At 32.7% G+C, this 21,696-nt stretch overlaps 1 pseudogene; it reads right to left on the minus strand.

The window, feature by feature from the left end:
• Window positions 1-3,594: 3,594 nt before the first annotated feature.
• Window positions 3,595-3,713, minus strand: LOC112477019 (annotated as a pseudogene).
• Between the last annotated feature and the right edge of the window lie 17,983 nt (window positions 3,714-21,696).

Below are 21,696 nucleotides of genomic sequence, written 5' to 3' on the forward strand. Positions count from 1 at the left end.
TTTGAAATATTTTGTCAAACTCTGTGGCTCATCTATATTTTCTTAAGATTTTTTTTAAACAGGTTTAAAACAATAAAGTTTTATTATTTCTCAATTCTATGGTTTGGCAATCTTGGTTTTCTTGCTGCTCTTGCCTAGGATCACTCATATAGCCAAAGATACCTTATGGCTTATCTTAAGTTAGCAGTTCCAAAACGACCTTACTTACAGGTCTAGAAGTCGGTGCTGGCTATCAACATGTGTGCCTTTTCCACGAGGAGGCTTCTCATCTTACAGTATCGTAGACTAAACTTTACAACATGGAGATCTCAAGGTTCTAAGAGAGTGAAAGCAGAAGCTGTGATGTTTCTTAAGTCTTAGTATCAGAAGAAATATGATGTCAGCTGTGCTGCATGCCATACTTTTACTCATTTTATTGTTCTTTCTTCATTCTTAATACTCTAAGTTCCCTTCTGGCATAATTTCCCTTCTGCTTGAACACCTTCTTTAGCAATTTTTTAAAGAGCAAGTCTACTAGCAACAAAACCTCTTAGTTTTTCTTCATTTGAGAACATCTTAATTTCACCTTTATCCTGGAAAGATACTTTCACTAGACATAGAACTCTGAAGTAATAGTTGTTTTCTTTTAGCACTTAAAAAATGTTGTGTCACTTTCTTCTGGGTTCCATGGTTTCAATTGAGATATCTATCATTCTTCCTTGTAGGTAATACATCATTTCTCTCTGACTGCTTTCAAGAGTTTTCCTTTGTCTTTAATTTTCTAGTTTATTTCTAATGGGTTTTGGAGCAAATTTCTCTTTGAGGTTCATTCTGCCCTTTGAATCTATAAATTTATGCCCTTTGGCAATCTGGAAGGTTTTGCCATTACTTGTTTGAAAACAGTTTCAGCCCCACATCCTTCCCCTCTCTTTTGGAACTCTGGTGATACAAATGTTAATATTTTGTTATTTTCTCACAGGTGCCTGAGATTCTGTTCATTTATTTTTTAGTCTATTTACTATCTATTGTTCAGATTGGGTTATTTCTATTGTTTAATCTTCAAGCTCATTTATTCTTTCCCATCTGATATTGATTTTTCTCTTTGGCCTCTCTGGTGAGTTTTTTAATATCAGTTATTCTATTTTTCAATTCTTTGACTTTCATTTGATTTTTTTATATCTTCTATTTCTTTGTTGTGATTTTTCTATAATGAATTGAGAAATCATTATTTGTAATAATTGATACATACATGATCATCAGAGGATGCTAAAATTAATTGATAAATATTTGAGGAAACAAGGTTAGTACATAGTCTCAAAGTGTTGATCCACAAAACATGATTACATAATAATTGATAAGTAAAATAAATATTTATTAACTACTTATTAATTAATAAATAAAGTACTTATACATACTAGTTAATAATAAAAATACTCATTAATTAACTTCAAATTGGAGAAACTTACCGAACACCATTTAGTCAAGTGATAAAAGTTGACATGACCATTAATGGGATGAATAAATATAATCAGTCTTTGGTGTGCTACTCTGAAAAGAACACAGATTGACTTCTCTAGCATTTTGGCCAAACATGTATATGCTTAATCTAATCATGAAGAAATATCAAATAAATTAAAATTTATGGGACTTCTATGAGATAACTGACCAGTCGTCTAAAAATATTTTCATAAAAGATAGACTGAGCAATTGTTCCAAATTAAAGAGTACTAAAGATATATGACAAGTAAACCAACATATAATCCTGAATTGGATTTTGGACTAGAAATGAAAAGGAAAAAAAGAGAAGTTTATTTTTAATTGTTTTATTTGTTGTTCGTTTTGTTTTGTTGAGGTAATTGCAAAATTTTAATAGGGTCTGTGATTTAGATGGTGGTATTGTATTGATATTAATGTCTTGATTTTAATGGCTGTGCTGGAATATGGGAAGTATATTAGTCTGTTAGGGCTGCCATAACAAAATATTACAGACAGTGGTTTAAACAACAGAAACTTATTTTCTCACAGTTCTGGAAGCCATAAATCTAAGATTAAGTTGCCAGCAGGGTTGGTTTCTATGAGACATCACTTCCCATCTTGCAGATGTCACCCTTCTCACTGTTTCCTCATAAAGTCTTTCCTTTATGTGTACATATACTCCTGATGTCGCTTCTTCTTCTGATAGGGATACCAGTCCTACTAGATTAGGGTCCACCCTTATGACCTCAGTTAACCTTAATTATTTCCTTAAGGCCGCATTACCAAATACAGTCACATTGGGGATTAGGGATTCAGCATATGGATTTGGGAGGAACACATTTCAATCCATAACAAAAAGTGTTCTTGGTTTTAGAAAATACACACTGAAGTATTTGAGTAATAAGGAATCATATCTACTACACAGTTTAGAGAAAACTAGAGAATATTAAGATACATGTGATAAAATGTTAACAATTAGAAAATCTAGGTGAGCTGTATATAGAATTTATTTGTATTATACTTGCAACTAGTTTCAATTATTTCATTTTTTTAAATGATGCATGTTTTTATCTCCATTTATCATTTCCACCAAAAATGATCCTGTATATCCAGATGCAAAATAAATATTATCTTCAATGTAAAAATGGTAAAACTGAAATTGGTCACCGTTAAGCACAAAAGCGATTCCAGATATCTAGGCCATGAGCTTGGAGAAGAAAAGCAAGCAACAAGTCTTACCATTTTAACCCAAATGGGGGAGCAAAAAGTATGAATTACAGAGAATAGATTTATTCACTGAATTCTCCAGAGTTACTTTTCTATCATAATAGAAGCTTGGCTTCCAGAAGCTTGATTAAACTAAACATGTCCTATGTTCTTCTATTAGATTATTTATCTGTTCTTGCACAAACACTCAATGTTTTATCACTATAGCTTTATGTATTAAATCTTTATATTCCCCAACTTTATTCTAACGCATCAAGATTTCTTGGCTGTTCTTGATTTCTATACAAATTTTATTGATTTCCATACAAAATATCTGCTGGGATTTTTATTACAATTCCACTGAATCTATAGATCAATTTGGGAAGAATGGATATTTTCAAAATACTCTTGAGTTTTCCAATATGTGATTATAGAGTCTTCCATCTCCACTCAATTTAGTTATTTTTTCATTTCATTGATGTTTTGTAGATTTTATGTAGAAATCTCATGTGTTTTTTAAAGATTTCTCCATAGGTACTTGTATGTTAATGGGACTGTAAAAAGTACTATTTAATTATTTTATTTTGCAATTTTTGTTGCTAGCATATGTAAGTACAATCAGTTGTGTGTTAAGTATTTGACAACTTTGATCAACTCACTCTTGGATTTTTTATACACAATTATATCATCTATGATGTTGAGAGTTTTACTTATTTCCAATTTTATATTATTTTCTTCTTGAATTATTAAAATCATGAGGACCTTCAGCACTACATTGAATGGAAGTGTAATAAAAAATATATTTGTCTCAGTTCTGATCTCAGGGGCAATATTTCAATATTTCATCATCAAATATTATGCTTCCTATAGATTTCTGTTGTTGTTCTTACCATTTTTCAAGTTAAAAAAATTCACTTTTTTTTTTTTTTTTTACACCTACAGCACCTGGTCCTCCTAGGTGGACTCCCATCCAAGTACTAACCAGGCCTGACCCTGCTTAGCTTCCGAGATCAGATGGGATTGGGCATACTCAAGGTAGCATGGCTGTAGCCTAAGGAAATTCAATTTTGTTCCTATTTTACTAAAGTTTTTGTTTATTAATTCATACTAAATTTTATGATTTTTTTCTGAAATTTGAAGTAGTAATGTAATTTTCTGTTCTTAATATACCAAATTGAATGACTGATTTTTGAATATTAAGTACACTAAGTATTAAATCCATTAAATTACTGAGAGATTAAAAAAATCCTCATTGATGATTTTGATTTAATTAGCTTTATTAGTTGTTGTTTCCTGTATTTTGAAGCAAATTTAGATTGTATGTCTTCTTGTTAAATCAATACTATTATTATCACAAATAATCCTCTTTACATCATGTAAATCCACCTTCCATTCCTGATATAAAGAGAATGTGTATCAACATTTTAAAATATGCCAGATTTAATGTGCTAATATTTTGTTGAGGCTTTTGCATCTTTATTTATTAATAGATTAGTCCATAATTTTCCTATTTTTGTAATGTCTTTGTCAGGTCTAATATTAAGACTAGGTTGAGACATTTTTATGGTTCAGAATATGATCAATTTTGGTAAAATTCCATGTACACTAGAGAATGATATTACTATATAGTTATTAGATATAGTGTTCTATATGTAAATGTTTAAACATGTGGTATAAAATTTCTATAGCATTACTGATATTTTTGGTCTATTTGTTTTATCAGTTACTGAGAGAGATTTTAAAATCTTCATAAATGATTTTGGATTTAATTTTAGCTTTATTAATTTTTTGCTGCCTACATTTTGAAGAAAATTTAGATTATTATGTCTTCCAGTTAAAGAAATACTTTTATTAATATAAATGTTCCTACTTACATCATGTAACATCTTATTTTATTTTAACTTATTATATTTTATAAATTTTATTTTAATAATTTCAAGTATATAGTACATTAATTAGACATTTATATAGTTTATAAAATGATCTCACTAATTGCTCGTTCTCTCTTCTAGTTCTCCACCTAGCCATTACCTTAATGTTAACTGCATTCCCTATGCCATGCTCCACATGCCTGTGACCATATATCAACTACTAATTTATACTTCTTTAACCCTTCACCCCATTCTTCCAACCAAGGAGTCTGTTTTTGATTAGTTTGTTCTTTTTGTTCTTTAAATTTCCCATATAAGTGAAATCATATGGCTTTCTTCCTCTGTCTAATTTATTTCACTCAGCATAATGCCCTCTAGATCCATCCATGTCATTGCAAATGGTAGGATTTCATTTTTTTAATGCCTGAATAATATTCCATTGTATATATGAACCACAACTTCTTTATCCAATCGTCTGTTAGTAGGATTTAGGTTGCTTCCATATCTTAGCTATTATAAATTCAGCTGCCCTGAACATAGGAGTACATAGATATTTCAAATTATTGTTTTGGTTTTCTTCAGATAAATATCCAGAATTGCAATTTCTGGATCAAAAGGTATATCCATTTTTAATCTTTTGAGTAACCTCCAGACTACTTTCCATAATGGCTGTACTAATGTGCAATCCTACCAACAGTATATGAAAGTTCCTTTTTCTCCACATCCTCACCAACCCTTTTCTCCACATCTTCGCCAACACTAGTCGTTCTTTGATTTATTGATGATAGCCATTCTGACAGGTGTGAGGTGATATATCACTGTGGTTTTAATTTGCATTTCCCTGATGATTAGTGACCTCGAGCCTCTTTTCATATGTCTATTGGTGAAATGCCTATTCAGGTCCTTCGCTTATTTTTTAATTGGATTGTTTGTTCTTCTGTTATTGAGCTGTATGTGTTCTTTTTATATATATTGTATACTAACCTCTTATCAGATGTATCAAGAGCGAATATTTTCTCCCAATCAGTTGGTTGTCTTTCTGTTTTGTTGATGGTTTCCTTTGCTGTACAAAACAATTTAGTTTGATGTAGTCTCATTCGTTTATTTTTTTTTTTCATTTGTTTCCCTTGCCTGGGGAGTTATATCCGAAAAGAAATTACTGTTAGCAATATCAGAGAACTTACTGCCTATGTTTTCTTCTAGAAGTTTTATGGTTTCTAGTCTTACCTTTAGTTTTTAATTCATTTTCGGTCTATTCTTGTATAGGGTGTAAGAAGCTGGTCGATTTTCTTATTTTTTTCTTTTTCTTTTTTTTTGCATGATTTCTGTCCAATATTCCCAGCACCAGTTACTGAAGAGACTGTCTTTACTTTGTATAGTCTTGCCTCCTTTTTCATATATTGAGTGTATAGGTATGGATTTATTTCTGGGTGCTCGTGTTTTCTCTCTCTCTCTCTCTCTCTCTCTCTCTCTCTCTCTTTATGCAAGTACCATGCTGTTTTGATCACTGTAGCCTTTAGTATAGTTTGATATCATGTAGTGTGATTTTTTCCAACTTTGTTCTTCTTTCTCAAGATTCCCGTGGCTATTTGGGGTCTTTTATGGTTCTATATAAATTTTTGGATTATTTGTTCTAGCTCTCTGAAAAATGCCATTGGTATTTTGATAAGAATTGCATTGAATCTGTGGATTGCTCTGGGACGTATGGCCATTTTAATGATGTTGATTCTTTCTACCCATGAGCACAGTATATGCTTCCATTTATTTGTATGCTCTTCACTTTCTTTTCTCAATGACATAATTTTCCGAGAACAGGTCTTTTATCTCCTTAGTTAATTTGATTCTCAGATATTTGATTGTTTTCGAAGCAGTTGTAAAAGAGATTGTTTTCTTAATTTCTCTCAACAAAAGTTCGTCATAAGTGTATAAAAATGCCACTGACTTCTGAATATCAATTTTGTATCCTGCTACTTTACTGAATTCAATGATCGGTTCTAAAAGGGTTTTTTTTGGTGGGATCTTTAGGGTTCTCTACATATGGTATCATGTCATCAGCAAATAACGAGAGTTTTACTTCTTTCTTTCCAATTCTGATAACTTTTATTTCTCTTTCTTGTGTGATCGCTGTGGCTAAGATTTACAATACAATGTTGAAGAGGAGTGGTGAAAGTCGGCATCCTTATTTGTTCCCAATCTTAAGGAAAACTCTTTTAAACTTTCCCCATTGAGAATGATGTTAGCTGTATGTAGGTTTGTCATTACATATGGCCTTTATTATGTTGAGGTATGTTCACCCTATTCCCACTTTACTGAGAGTTTTTATCATAAATGCATGCTGGATTTTGTTGAACACTTTTTCTGCATCTATCGATATGATCATGTTTTTAATCTTTTGATTTGTTAATGTGGTGTATCACATTAATTGAATTGGGGATATTGTACAACATATAAGTGAAACATATATGGTATTTGCATCCCAGGAGTAAATCCAACTTGATCATGGTGTATGATACTTTTAATGTATTGCTGAATGCGGTTTCCTAATATTTCATTGAAGACTTTTGCATCAATGTTCACAAGAGATATGGTCTATACTTTTCTTTTTTTGTAACATCTTTGTCTGGTTTTGAAATCAAGGTTATGGTGGCCTCATCAAAGGAATTAGGGAGCCTTCCCTTTTCTTGAATTTTCTGGATAAGTTTAAGAAAAATAAGTGTTAATTCTTCTTCGAATGTTTGGTAAAATTTGCCTATGAAGCTATCTGGTCCAGGACTTTTATTTCTTGGAAGGTTTTTGATTACTGATCGCTTTCATTGGTGGTTTTCAGTTGGTTCAGATTTTCTGTTTCTTCTTAACTCAGTCTTGGGAGATTGTATGTTTCTAGGAATGTATCCTTATTTTCCAGATTGCCCAATTCGTTGGCATTTAATTGTTCCTAGTATTTTCTTAGGATCCTTAGTATTTCTGTGGAGTTTGTAGTTATTTCTCCTCTTTCATTTCTGATTTTACTTATTTGAGTCTTCTCTCTTTTTTCCTGAATGAGTCTGGCTAAGGGTCTGCCATTCTAGTTTTTCTTTTCAAAGAATCAGCTCTTGGTTTCATTAATCTTTTGTATTGTTTTTCTAGACTCTATTTTGTTTATTTCTGCTCTGATCTTTATTATTTCCCTCTTTCAATTCTCTTTGGGCTTTTTTGTCATTCTTTTTCTAGTTCTTTCAAGTGTAAGTTTAGATTGTTTATTTGAGTTTTCTTGTTTCTTGAGGTAGGCCTGTATTGTTATGAATTTCCCTCTTAGGGCTGCTTTCGTTGTGTCCCACAGATTTTTAAGTCGTGTCTTCATATTCATTTGTCTCTAGGTATCTTTTGATTTCTTCTTTGATCTCGTTGATAATCCATTCATTGTTTAGTAGCATGTTATTCAGCCTCCATGTGTTTGCGTATTTTCCAGGTTTTTTCTTGCAGTTGTTTTCTAGTTTCAGACCATTGTGATTGGAGAAGATGGTTGATATGATTTCAGTCTTCTTAAATCTATTGAGACTTGTTTTGTGTCCTAACATGTGGTCTATCCTGGAAAATGTTTCATGTGCACTTGAGATCATGTAATATTTTTTTGTCTTAAAGTCTACTTTGTCTTAATATTCATATAACAACCTCACCATTCTTTTTATTCATATGGTATATGTTTTAAGTTTTATTTTTTCCTTTTACTTACAGCTTTCTATGTACTTATTACCAGGTGTGTCTCTCTTGAGCAGCATAGATTTTGGTCTATTTACTTTTTTGTCTAATCTGAAAATCATTTTCTTATTATAATTTGAGTGTCTAGTGTATTTTCATTTAATTCATTACTGTAAATTTGGATTAATTCTTAAGTTCTTACCATTTGTTTTGTATTTATCTCTTCTGTCCTTTTTGTTTTCTCATTTAGTCTCTTTTTTTAAAGTATCGGTATACTTTCAAACAGAATTTTCTTCTGCATTCCTTTTTTAATTTAAATAAAGTTAGTATACAATATTATATTTTTTATATTAGTTTCTGGTCTCAAAATTTGTATAACTTACAATGTGATCATCCCATTAATTCTAGTAATCATCTATCACCGTACAAACTTATCACAATATTATTGACTATATTTCTTCCACCCCCTCCACTCTGGTAACCATTCCTTTGGTCTCTGTTCCCATTAGTCTATTTTTGTTTTGTTTTGTGGATTAATTTTGTTTTGTTTTAGATTCAACATATAAGTGAAATATATATGACATTTGTCTTTCTTTGTCTGCTTTATACCCATAGCGTACCTTATAGTTCCATCCATGTTGCAAACAGCAAGATTTTATTCTCTTTTATGGTTACATAATATTCCCTTGTGTATATATACCACATTTCTCATGCCCATTTGTCTTTCGTTGGACACTTAAGTTGCTTCTATATTTTTACTATTGTAAATAATGCTACAATAAACATAGCGGTGCATATAGCTTTTCAAATTGGTGTTTTCATTTTCTTCAGATAAATACGCAGAAGTGGAACTGCTGAGTTGTATGGTAGTTCTGTTTTAAGATTTTTGAGGAATCTTCACACTTTTTCCATAGTGGCTGGTAATGTCTCATTGTGGTTTTGATGTGCATTTCCCTAATGATTAGCGTTGTTGATCATCTTGTCATATGTCGGTTGGCCATCTATACGTAATCTTTAGAGAGATGTCTTTTCATGCCCTCTGCCCATTTTTTAATTGGATTGTTTAATTTTTTATTGAGTTGTATGAGTTCCTTATATATCTTGGAAATCAACCCTTTACAGATATATCATTTGCAAATAAAAAGTAGAATGGCCTTTTGTTTCATTGATGGTTTTCTTCACTACGCAGATTTTTAGTTTGACTAAGTCCCATTTGTTTATTTTTTCTTTTGTATCCTTTGCTCAAGGGGACATATCCTAAAAGAGATTACTTAGACCAATGTTAAATAATTTATATATCTATGTTTTCTCCTAGAAGTTTTATGGATTCAGGCCTTACAATTTAATTTTAATCCATTTGAGTTTATTTTTGCATATGGTTTAAGGGAGTGGTTCAGTTTTGCTGATTGATTGATTGATTGGTTGATTGACTGTTTAATTGCAATTATCTATGCAGTTTCTCAACACCACTTCTTGAACAGACTGCCATTTCTCCATTGTATATTTTTGCCTCCTTTGTCATAGATTAATTGACCATACAAGCCAGGGTTTCTTTCTGGGCTCTATATTCTGTTCCATTGAGCTATGAATCTGTTTTTTTGTGTGTATGTGTGCCAATACCATACCATTTTTATTATCATAGCTTTGTGGTAGAGTTTGAAATCAGGGAGTGTGTTACCTCTGACCTCGTTCTTCTTTCTCAAGATTGCTTTGGCTATTTGTGGTCTTTTGTGATTCCATATAAATTTTTAAATCATTAGTTCTAGTTCTGAGAAAAATGTGATTGGTAGTTTGATATGGATTGCAAATAATCTATAGATTGCTTTGGGTACTGTGGTCATTTTAATAATATTAATCTTTCCAATTCAGGAGCACAGTATATCCTTCCATTTCTTTGTGTCTTATTCAAAGTTATTTCTTCAATATGATATAATTTTCAGAGTACAGGTTTTTCATATCCTTGTTTAAGTTTATCCCTGTGTACTTTATTATTTTTGATGCAATCGTAACCAAGATTTTCATCATTTCTCCTTCTGACTGTTATTAGTGTATAGGAACACGATAGATTGTTGTATATTAGTGTTGTAGTCTGCTAGCTTACTGAATTCTTTTCAAATTCTATTAATTTTGGTGGATTATTTTTTTTTTAATATATAGTATCATATCATCTACAAATAGTGACAGTTTTTCTCCTTCCTTTCCAGTATGAATGCCTTTTATTTCTTTTTCTTGTCTGACCGCTGTGGCTAGAACTTTCAATACTATATCGAATAATAGTGATGAGAGTAGGAATTATTGTTTGGTCCTGTGCTTATATGAAAAAGTTTCAGCTTTTCACCATTAAGTTATGATGTTCAGCTGTGGGCTGATCATATATAGTCTTTATCAAGTTGAGGTAAGTCCCTTCTGTAACATCTTTGTTGAGAGTTTTTATCATAAATAAATGTTAAATTTTGTCACTTGATTTTTCTAAATCTCTTGAGATAATCATATGATTCTTCCCTTGGTTTTGCTGATGTGGGGTATCATGTTAATTGATATGAGGATATTGAACCATCATTGCATCGCTGGTGTGAATCCCACTTGATCACGGTGCATAATCCTTTTATTGTACTGTTGAATTTGGTTTGCTAGTATATTGCTGAGGATTTTTTCATTTATGTTCAAAAGAGATATTGGCCTATAATTTTCTTTTTCTGTAATGTCTTTGTCTAGTTTTGGAATTAGAATAGTAATGGCCTCTTAAAATGGACTTGAGAGCCATCTCTCCTCTTGACTTTTTGGAATAGTTTGAAAAGAATAGGTGTTAATTCATATTTGAATATTTGGCAAAATTCACCTGTGAAGCCATTCAGTCCAGGACTTTTATTCATTGGTAGTTTTTGATTGATGATTTGATTTCATTAGTTGTAATCAGTTGGTTCAGATTTTCTGTTCCTTCTTGACTCAGTTTTGGAAGATTGTATGTTTCTAGGAATATATCCGTTTCTTTTAGATTGTCCAATTTGTTGACATATAATTGCTCATTTTATTATTTTTTTTTTTTACAATTCTGTGTATTTCTGTGGAGTTAGTTATCACTTTTCCTCCGTCTTTCCTAATTTTATTTATCTGGGTTTTCTCTTTTTTTATTGGTGAATCTGTTTAACTCATCAATTTTCTTTATCTTTTCAAAGAACTAGCTCTTGGTTTATTTATCATTTGTATTATTTTTTTAAGATTCTATTTCATTTATATCCACTTTGGTTTTTATTATCTTTTTCCTTCTACTCACTTGGGTCTTTGCTGTTTTTTTCCTAGTTCCTTTAAGTGTAAGTTTAGAGTGTTTATTTGAGATTTTTGTTGTTTGTCAAGGTAGGCCTGTATTGCTATTAATTTTCCTCTTAAGACTTCTTTCTCAGTGTCCCATAGATTTTGGGGTCATTTTGTTTTTATTTTCATTTGTTTCATTGTGATTTCTTCCTTGACTTCATTGTTAACCCATTCATTGTTTAGTAGCATGTTATTTAGTCTCCATGTGTTTGTGTGTTTTTCAGTTTTTTTTCTTGTAATTCATTTTTAATTCCATACCATTGTGGTCAGAGAATACACTCGATATGATTGCAATCTTCTTAATTAAAAAAAAAAAAAGTCCCCTTAAAATCTCTCATTTTTTAAAATTCTTTTTTTTTTTTTTTTTTTTTTTTGCTTTTCTAATTGGGTTTCTGCTATCCTGTTACCCAAATTGCTGATTTTTCTCCTCTGCTTTGTGTAATCTGCTGTTAGTTCCTTCATATGTATTCTTCATTTCTATTATTATATTCTTCATTTCTGGTTCTTTTTTTCTTGTTTCTATGTCCTCTTTTATGTTTACCATCTCTCTTTTGAAGTCCTCACTGAGTTCAGTTTGTCTTTCTTCCCCTAAGTTCATTGAACATCTTTTTAACCAGTGTTTTGAACTCTGTATCTGGTAGACTGCTTGTCTCCATTTCATTTAGTTCTTTTTCTTGAGCTTTTTCCTGTTCTTTCATTTGGGGCATTCTCCTTTGTCTCTTTATTTTTGCAGCCTCCATGTTTTGTTTTGGTTTTTTTCCCTATGTATTAGGTCGATCTGCTCTATTTCCTAGTCTTGTCAGGCAGCCTTATATAGTAGCTGTCCTGTGAGGCCCTAGTGGTATAGTCTCCCTAATCACCTGAGCCAGGTGCTTTAGGAGTATTCCTTGTGTAGCTTATGTGTGCCCTTTTGTTTTAGTTAAGCCTTGATTACTATTGGCACATCAGTGGGTGGGGTTGACCTTCAGGTTGACTCACTGTGTGGACTGGACATGACCACGGTGGAAACTGACCACACAGAACAGCATCAACCTCAGCATGGTTCTGGTGCCTCCCAAGACCACCCTTTGGGTGTGCCATTTGTGGAGCTAATTGAGTGGTGATCTGTTGTGGTCTGAAGCTGGCCACTGGGTGTATTTATTCTGAGGCCTCTTTGAAGGGGCTTCAGTGCAAGCCAAGGTCATCCATTGCCTCTGCCCATGCTGTGGCATCTGGGTAGGAGCTACAAAGCAATCGATAGTTGGTAGCTGCTTGTGTGGAGCCCAGATGTGCATGGGAGGGGGACACTTTGCAAACTGAGGCTGGCTGCTAGCAGTTCCTGGCCTCAGGCTTCTCAGCAAGAGGCACAAGGTGTGTTAAGGCCATCTCCCACCTGCCTGTGTCCTGGAATTTTGAGAGTTTTTAGGAAGGTCTGCAGTGAGGGCTGAGGTCTGCTGCCTATGAGAAATAGCTGCTAAAACTGACTTGGGCGGTACACAAGTTTGTTGGAACAGGGTCTTAGGGAGCTGCTAGGGTGAGGATTAATGGTGTTCATTAGGGTAATGCAGTTTAAGACTTGGCACCAGCACCAAGCCTAAGACCGCACAGTGAGAGGCACAGGACATGCTGAGGCCTGCCATTTTCTGCCTGGAGCCTGTGAACCCATGAGAGATTTTAGAAAAGTTTTCAACATGGCCTGAACTGGCTGCCTATAAGAAACAGCCACTGAAAGAGGGTCAGGTTGATGTGCAAGTGGGGGGCAGGCAGGGTCTCACCCAGTCACCAGAGTGGAATGAGCAGTATTCACCAGGTTAATGCAGATTCAGATTTGACGTCCACAGGCTGAGTGGGCGAAGGGCTAAACACACAAACTAATTGTCACAGCCAGATGTTCTGAAGATTCTTCTCCTTAGCACTGGCATTCCAGGGTAGGGAGTTTGGTGTGGGGCTGGGAGCCCTTGCTGTTCAGTGTGAACCTCCACAGCTGAGATATTTTTCCTGATTCTCAACCACCATATGTGGATGTGGGATCAGCTTGTTTCATGTCTCAGCCCATCCTACCAGCCTTGAAGTGGTGTCTTTATATCCTGTTATAGGAGTTCTGTTCAGTTTGTCTTCAGATGGTTCTCCAGCACGATTGTTCTATATTTTAGTTGTAATTCTGGTGCAGTTTTGGGTAGAGGTGAGCATAGCATTTTTCTACTCTGCCATCTTGACTGGAAGTCAAAATATATCTTAATCACATGTCATTTTACTGAATTTCCAAAGTCTAAATCTAAAGCTCGAAGTCTTACTATCTTCTGGTGAGACATATCGTACAGGGTCACAAAAAACAAAGTAGAAGTTTTTTTAGTTTGATGTAGTCTCACTTTTTTTATTTTTGCTGTTTTTGTTTATGATTTTTGTGTCATATCCAAAAAATCATTGCCAAGGCCAATATCAAATTGCATTTCCTCTATGTTTTTTTAGGAGTTTTATATCCTGTTTACCCAACATCATTTGTGGAAGAGACTATTCTTTCACCATTAAGTATTCTTGGGCCCCTTGTTCAAATATTAGTTAACCAGATAGGTATGGATTCTGAGCTTTCAATTCTGTTGTATTGTAGTATAGCTTGAAATCGGAAATGTGATGCATTCAGCTTTGTTTAATCTTCAGATACTTTAGCTATTAAGAGGCACTATACACATTTTGGATTTTTTTTCTATTTCTGTGAAAAATATTTTTGTGATTTTGATAGGAATTGCATTTGCATTTATAGGTGGCTTTTGGTAATAAGGACATTTCAACAATAGTAATTCTTCTGACACATGAATATGGGATATCTTTCCACATGTTTATGTCTTCTTCAATTTCTATTGTAAGTGTTTTATAGATTTTAGTGTAGATAACTTCCACTTCCTTGGTTAAATTTATTACTAAGTATTTTATCATTTTTAATGCTATGTAAGTAGCATTGTTTCCCTTATTTGTCAGATAGTTCATTGTTGGTGTATAGGAACACAACTGATTTTTGTACCCTGCAACTTTACTGAATTCATTAATTAGTTCTAATATGTTTTTGCTGGAGTCTATAGAATGTTCTATATGTAAAATCATGTCATTAGCAAACAGAGAAAATTTTAATGTTTCTTTCTGATTTGGATGATTTTCATTTCTTTTTCTTGTCCAATTGCTCTAGCTGTGACTTCCAGTACTACACTGAATGGGAGAGGTAAAGTGGGCAACTTGTCTGTCTCTAATCTTAGAGGAAATGCTTTTAACCTTTTACTATTGAGTATAATGTTAGTTGTTGGGTTGTCATATATGCCCTCTATCATGTTAACTTACATCCCTTCTATACAAAATGTGTTGAGGATTTTCACCATGAAAGGATGTTGAATTTTGTCAAATGCTTTTTCTACATCTGTTGAGATGATTATGTAATTTTATGTTTCATTCCATTAATGTAGTACATCACATTTATTGATTTGTGTATGTTGAACCATTCTAGCATTCATGGATAATTTCTAGTTGATCATGGTGTATGATGATTCTTTTAATGTGCTGTTTGCAAGTATTTTTTGGATAATTTTTGTTTCTGTATTCATCAAGAATATTGATCTATATGGTCAATCATTCAACAATATGGAGTAAGGGGCTCCAATCCCTTATGTAGTCAAAAATTGGTGTATAACTTAAGTCGGCCCTCTGTATATGTGAATTCCCAAACATGGATTGAAAATACAGTTGACCCGTAAGCAATACATGTTTGTACTGAGCAGGTCCACTTGTATACCAATTTAAATTTCATTTTTTATAGCGTCCTTATCTAGCTTTGGAATCAGGGTAAAACTGACCATAAAGTTTGGGAAGATTTGCTCCTCTTAACTTTATGAAAGAGTTTGAGGAGACCTAGCATTAACCCTTCTTTAAATGTTTGGTAAAATTCACCTGTGAAACAATCTGGTCTTAGGATTTTCATTATTAAAAGGTTTTGATTACTTATCAGTCACCTTACTCATTACTGATCTGTTCAGATTTTCTATTTCATGATTCAGTCTCAGTAAGTTGTATGTTTCTAGCAACTTATTTCTTTTGTATTGTCCAATTTGTTGCTGTATAATTATTCATATTAGTCTCTTATGATCCTTTATATTTCTGTGGCATTGGTTATAATATTTCCTTTTCCATTTATAAGTTTTTAAATTGTGTTCTCTCTGTTTTTCTTGGTCAGTCCAGGTAATTGTCAATTTTATTTATATTTTCAAAGAACTATCTTTTAGCTTCATTGATTTTTTTTCTATTGTTTTCCTGTTCTCTATTTCATTTATTTCTGCTTTAATCTTTATTTCCTTCTTTTTGCTATATCTGGGTTTAGTTTATTCTTATCCTAGTTCCTTGAAATGTAACATTAGGGTATTATGTAAGATCTTTCTTTTTCTTTAATGTAGATGATTATCACTCTAAATGTCCCTCTGAGAACTGCTTGTGTTGCATCCGCAGGTTTTGGTATGTTTTGTTTCCTTTTTTTTTTTTTAATTTAAGGTAATTTTTTATTTAACTTTTGATTTATTCTTTGCTATGTTGGTTTTTCAGAAGTGTGTCATTTAATTTCAAGTGATTTGTTAATATCTAATTTTCCTTTTGTTCTTAATTTCTGGTTTTATACCATTGTGGTTAGAAAATACATGTGATATAATTTTTATCTTATTAAATTGGTTGAGTCATCTCTTATGCCCTAACATTGTGATCTACCCTAGAGAACGTTCTGTGTGTACTTGAGAAGAATATGTATTCTGTTGCTGTTGGATAGAATGTTTGTATGTCTGATAGCTATATTTGGTTTATAGTACTGTTCCAATTCAGTTTCCTTATTGATTTGCTATCCAAAGTTGAGAGTGTGGTATTTCTGTTGTGCTGCTTATTTCTCCTTTTAGTTCTGTTAGTATTTCTTTATATATCTAGATGCTCTGACATTGGGTGCATAAATATTTATGTATGTTATAACTTCATGATGAATTGACCTTTATCATAATTCAGTGACATTTTTTGTCTCTTATGACCATTTCAATCTTAAAGTTTATTTTTTTAAATATAAATATAGCTACCCTTACTCTATTTTGGTTATCATTTGTTTAGAATATCTTTTTCCATTCTTTCAATTTCAGCCTAAATGTGTCCTAAAAGTAAAGTGAGTCTGTTACAGGCAGCATATTGTTAAATGTTGTTTTTTAAAAGTCTATTTGGCCATTCTATGTCTATTCATAAGGTAATTCAATCCATTTCTGCATATGGTAATTATCAATAGGTGAGGGAGGACTTACTATTGACATTGCATTAGTTGTATTTCTACCATTTGGTAGTTCCTTTGTTCTCATATGTTATTTTCCTTTATGATTTGAATCATTTTTGTGGAAATATGCTTAAGTTTCTTTTCTAAATCTTTTGTCTATGTACTACAAATTTTTCTTTATGGTTATCATGAGGCTTACCAAGAAATTAACTTATAGTGATAACATCCTATTTTATGCTGATAATTTTGATTGCATACATAAACTCTATAGTTTTAATTCTTCCTCCCCAGCATTTTGATGTTACAGTTTACATCTTTTAATCTGTATACCAATGACAAATTATTGTATAGTTATTGTTAATACTTAAAACATTTTTTAAACTAGTTGAAAGTGATTTATCCACCACCATTGCAATATTAAAGAATCTGAGTTTGACTATATATTTATCTTTACTGGTGAGTTTTACACAGTTGAATGTTTTTGCATTGTTAATTAGCATTCTTTCATTTCAGCTTGAAGAGCTGTAATACAGTTCTAATGTGATAAATTCTCTCAGCTTTTGTTTGTTTAGAAAAATGTTTATCTCCTCTTCTCTCTAAAGGGATAGTCTTGCTGGTGTAGTATTCTTGGCAATTTTTTCTTTTAATATTTTGAATATATCATCTTACTTTTCCTTGCCTGCAATGTTTTTGCCAATAAATATGCATATTGTCTTGTTGGAGCTCCATTGTATTAATGTCACTTTTCTGTTGATGCTGTCAAAATTCTCTGTCTTTGAGTTTTGACAATTTAATTATAATGTGTCTTAGAGTAACCCTTTTCAGGTTCAACCCTTGGGGACTTTGAGCCTCATGAAATTTAGATGTCCATTTCTCTACTGATATTTGGGAAGTTTTCATCTAATATTTCTTTAAATAGGGTTTCTGTCACTTTCTTACCCACCTAGGAATCCTATAATGAGTATATTGTGTATCTTAAATATTTTCCATATGTTCTACAGGCTTTCTTCAGTCTTTCATATTATTTTTTTTCTTTTTGTTCCCCTGAATAATTTCAAGTGATCTGTCTTTAACATCACTGACTCTTTCTTCTACTTGTTCAGTTCTGATATTGAAGTCTTTTGAATTCTTCAGTGCACTCATAGTATTCTTCAGCTCTCAGATCTTTGGGACTTTTTTTTTTATAGTTTTTATTTTTTTTTACTGAATTTCTCATTTTGTTCATGCACTGTGTTCCACATTTCACTTAGTACTCCACCTGTATGTTCTCGAAGTTTACTGAGCCCCTTTAATAGACTTATTCTAAATTCTCTGTAAGAGAGTTCATAGATCTTTATTTATTTAGCGTCAGTATTGGAGCTTCCTTTGGTGGTGTCATGTTTATCTGATATTTTATGATCCTAGTGTCTTTGCGTTGATATTTGTGTATTTGAGGAAGTGGCCTTCTCTTCCAGATTTTACAGGTACTATTTGGCAGGAAAATATCTTCACCAGTTAGTTCAGTTTGGCATTCTTGATAGGGCAGCTTCTGTGGGCAGGTCGGGCTTGCTGTCGGGGTCTCTATTTTGGAAAGGTAACTTTCTGTGCTTTGAGATTAAGGTAGCTGCTGGCTGGGCTCTGTGGTTGGATAGGCTAGCTGACTGGTTCTTCATTCACAAATGGTCACTGGCAGGGTTCCCTGGTCAGGTGAGTCTGCTGGCTGTGTTTTCCCATCAAGTTGGAACAATAAGTGTGCTCTGCAATCACCTTTGGTTGAGCAGAATCACAGGCTATGTTCCATGTCTGGGAAGGACAGCTGGTTAGACTTTGTGATTGTCAGAACTGCAAGCTGGGTGCCACAATTTCTTTTGATTGGGTGGAGCATCTGGCCTTGCTTCCTGGTTGGATGGTGCTCCTGGCTGTATTCTGTATTCAAGCAGCTTCACAAATTGGTTGAGGTCTTTGATTGTGCTCCACTGTAAGTTAGAAGCCCAAAGTTGATCAAGGCTGAATGCTGTGTTCCAAAACTGGGATGAGTCACTGTCTGGGATCTCTGTCTAAGTGAGGCCACAAGTTGTGCTCAGAAATTGGATAGGACCATAGGCTGAGCTCTGTTCCTGGAAGGTGATATAGGCTGTGCTCCACAACCTAGTGGTAACTTAGGGTGGGCTCCAAGTTTGCCTGATATTATTGTTTGGCCTCCCTTGTCAGATTGGTCCAGAGGCTATGTTCAATAGTTGGGTAGGGCTCCTGGCTTGGATCTCTGTTCATTCATGGCTGTAGAATAGCCTTTGTAGCTACGTGCGGTTTCCGGCTAGGATCTCTGATCATGTGGGGAGTAGCACTTATGCTCAGTAGCTGGTTGGAGCTGCTAACTTGCTTCTCTGCCCAGGCAGAACTTAGAATGCTTTGTGGCTGCCCAGCATTTATGGTCAGTAGGGATAAAATTATATTAGATTAAGAAAGAGGGAGCATTTTCCAACTTTCTTTGAAGCCAGTATATCAAAACTAGACAAAGACATTTCAAAAATGAAAATTCCAAACCAATCTACCTTATCATTTCAAAGCCTTGCACAAAATAATAGCAAACAAATCTGATGACATACAAAAAGGAATATGCATAACAATGAAGTAATGTTTATTACAGAAATATAAAGGTGATTTGATATTTAATAATTAATGTAATGAAATCGGCAGAAGAGAGGAGGTAAGCATATGATCATTTTATAATTACATATATAATTATCTATAATCTTATAATTACAATCTTAAACATAATATGATAATGTCTGTAGAAAAATAACACATAAAATTCAACATACATCCATCAAAACTATTTGCAAATTAGAAATAGAAGGAAATTTTCCTAATCCGATAAAGAGTATCTATAATTTAACGTAGAGGACACATATTTAATGATAAAATATTTAAAATTTCTGTTTGAGATCAGGAATAACACATTCTTATTCGAACTTGTAGATGTTTAAAGACATACAGAGAGAATGCCATGTAACAACATAGGCAGAAACTGGAGAGACAAATCTACAAGCCAGTGAATACTGAGGATTGTTTGAAAGCCACCAGAAGCTAGGATTGTTGAATGAGGCAGATTCTCTCTCACAGCCTTTGAAAAGAACGAACAATACAGACACCCTAATGTTGCATTTCTGGATTCCAGAACTGTGAGAGAATAAATTTCAATTGTTTAATGCCAAAAAAAAAAATTGTCCAGGATTTCTCAGACAGTGATAGAAGACAAGCCAAAAGTAAAAATATTTAGAATAATTGGGAAAGAAGAAACAAAACTGTCAGTATTTCTAGATAAAATCATTATATACATAAATATAAGATTAAATCTACAGTCCAACTATAAGATTAATATGTGAATGTAGCAAAGTTATTGAATATAATGCCAGTATATTTTCAAAATCTATTGAAACAGAAATCTTAAAAATAAATCAAATGAAGGATGTTTAAGAATAGAATACTGCAAAAATTTTTAAATTTAATTAAATACATTAAAAATACATAAATAAACTGAGGCTTATACCATATCTGTCATTTGTAAGACAGTATAGGTAAGATATTAGTATTCCCCAAATTAACAGATTTGATTCAATTCCAATAAAAATCTCGACAAGTCTCTAGTTTTTGTTAGAATTGATAAGATGATTTTAAAATTTATATAGAAATTCAAGGAGCCAAGAAAAGTTAATGCGATCTTAAAGGGAAAGAATAAAAGCTAAAGGATATTCATTTTTATGTTTTAAAACATATTATAAATTTACAACAACTAAGAGAGATGGTAATTGTACCAGTATAGACAAACTGGTGGAATAGATAAAGAATTCAGAAAGACCTAAAATATACATTACCAGATTTATGACAAAAATGACATTCTAATGCAGTAGGGAGATGATAGTTGTTTCAGTAAATGTAAATGGTGCTGAATTAAATGGATGCCAAATGGAGAAAATATATCTTGATCCCTACCTTACCTATCTCCTATACCCAAAAAAGTAAGAGAAAAAGGAAAAGAAATCCAGAAGATGAGTTGTAGATTAAATGTAAATAAATGCTGTAACAATCATCTAAAAAAAACATGGCAGAGTATTTTAATGTCTTTGGAGATGGCAAAAAATTTCTTGACGAAGACAAATCAATTTCCCATAGAAACAATTAATTAGGCTACACATAAATTAAGTACCTCTGTTTATCGAAAGACATCATTAAGAATATAAAAAGGCAAACCTCTGCCATGTTTTGTTTTAGATGATCATTACAGCATTTACATTGAGATCTACAACTCATCTTCTGGATTTCTTTTCCTTTTTCTCTTACTTTTTTGGGGGTAGGATATAGGTAGGGTAGGGATCAAGATATATTTTCTCCATTTGACATCCACTTGATTCAGCATAGTCTGGGAGAAGGTATTTTTAATTTGAGAAATCTCCTACAAATCAATAAGGAAAAGACAATGGGACATTGAAAACTGGGCCAAATATTTGAAGAGTTACTCACAAAAAGAGATTATACAAATAGCCAATATCATGTCAAAATGTTCAGGTTAATTAATCACCAGGGAAAAGTAAATTAAAACCACAATATAATATTTCACAAAAACCAGAGAGGCTAAAGTGAAAAATTTAGAAAGTGCTTACTGTTAACAGGAGTACTGGAACTCCCATTTAATAATGCTGGAATTACAAAATTTAGAAATATATTAAAGTTGAACATAGTTTACATACCTCTCCATTATTCAGCTATTTCATATCTATATGTATGGAGATTATATATAATTATATATATATATAATTTACATATATTAATGTACTATATAATGTATTATATATTAAGTATATAACAAGAGCATAAAAAGCACTCAGAAATGAAGAATACAGTAACTGAAATGAAGAATACACTAGAAGGAATCAACAGTAG

This window comes from Pteropus alecto, unplaced genomic scaffold, assembly GCF_000325575.1.
Source record: "Pteropus alecto unplaced genomic scaffold, ASM32557v1 scaffold333, whole genome shotgun sequence".
Classification (NCBI taxonomy): Eukaryota; Metazoa; Chordata; class Mammalia; order Chiroptera; family Pteropodidae; genus Pteropus; species Pteropus alecto.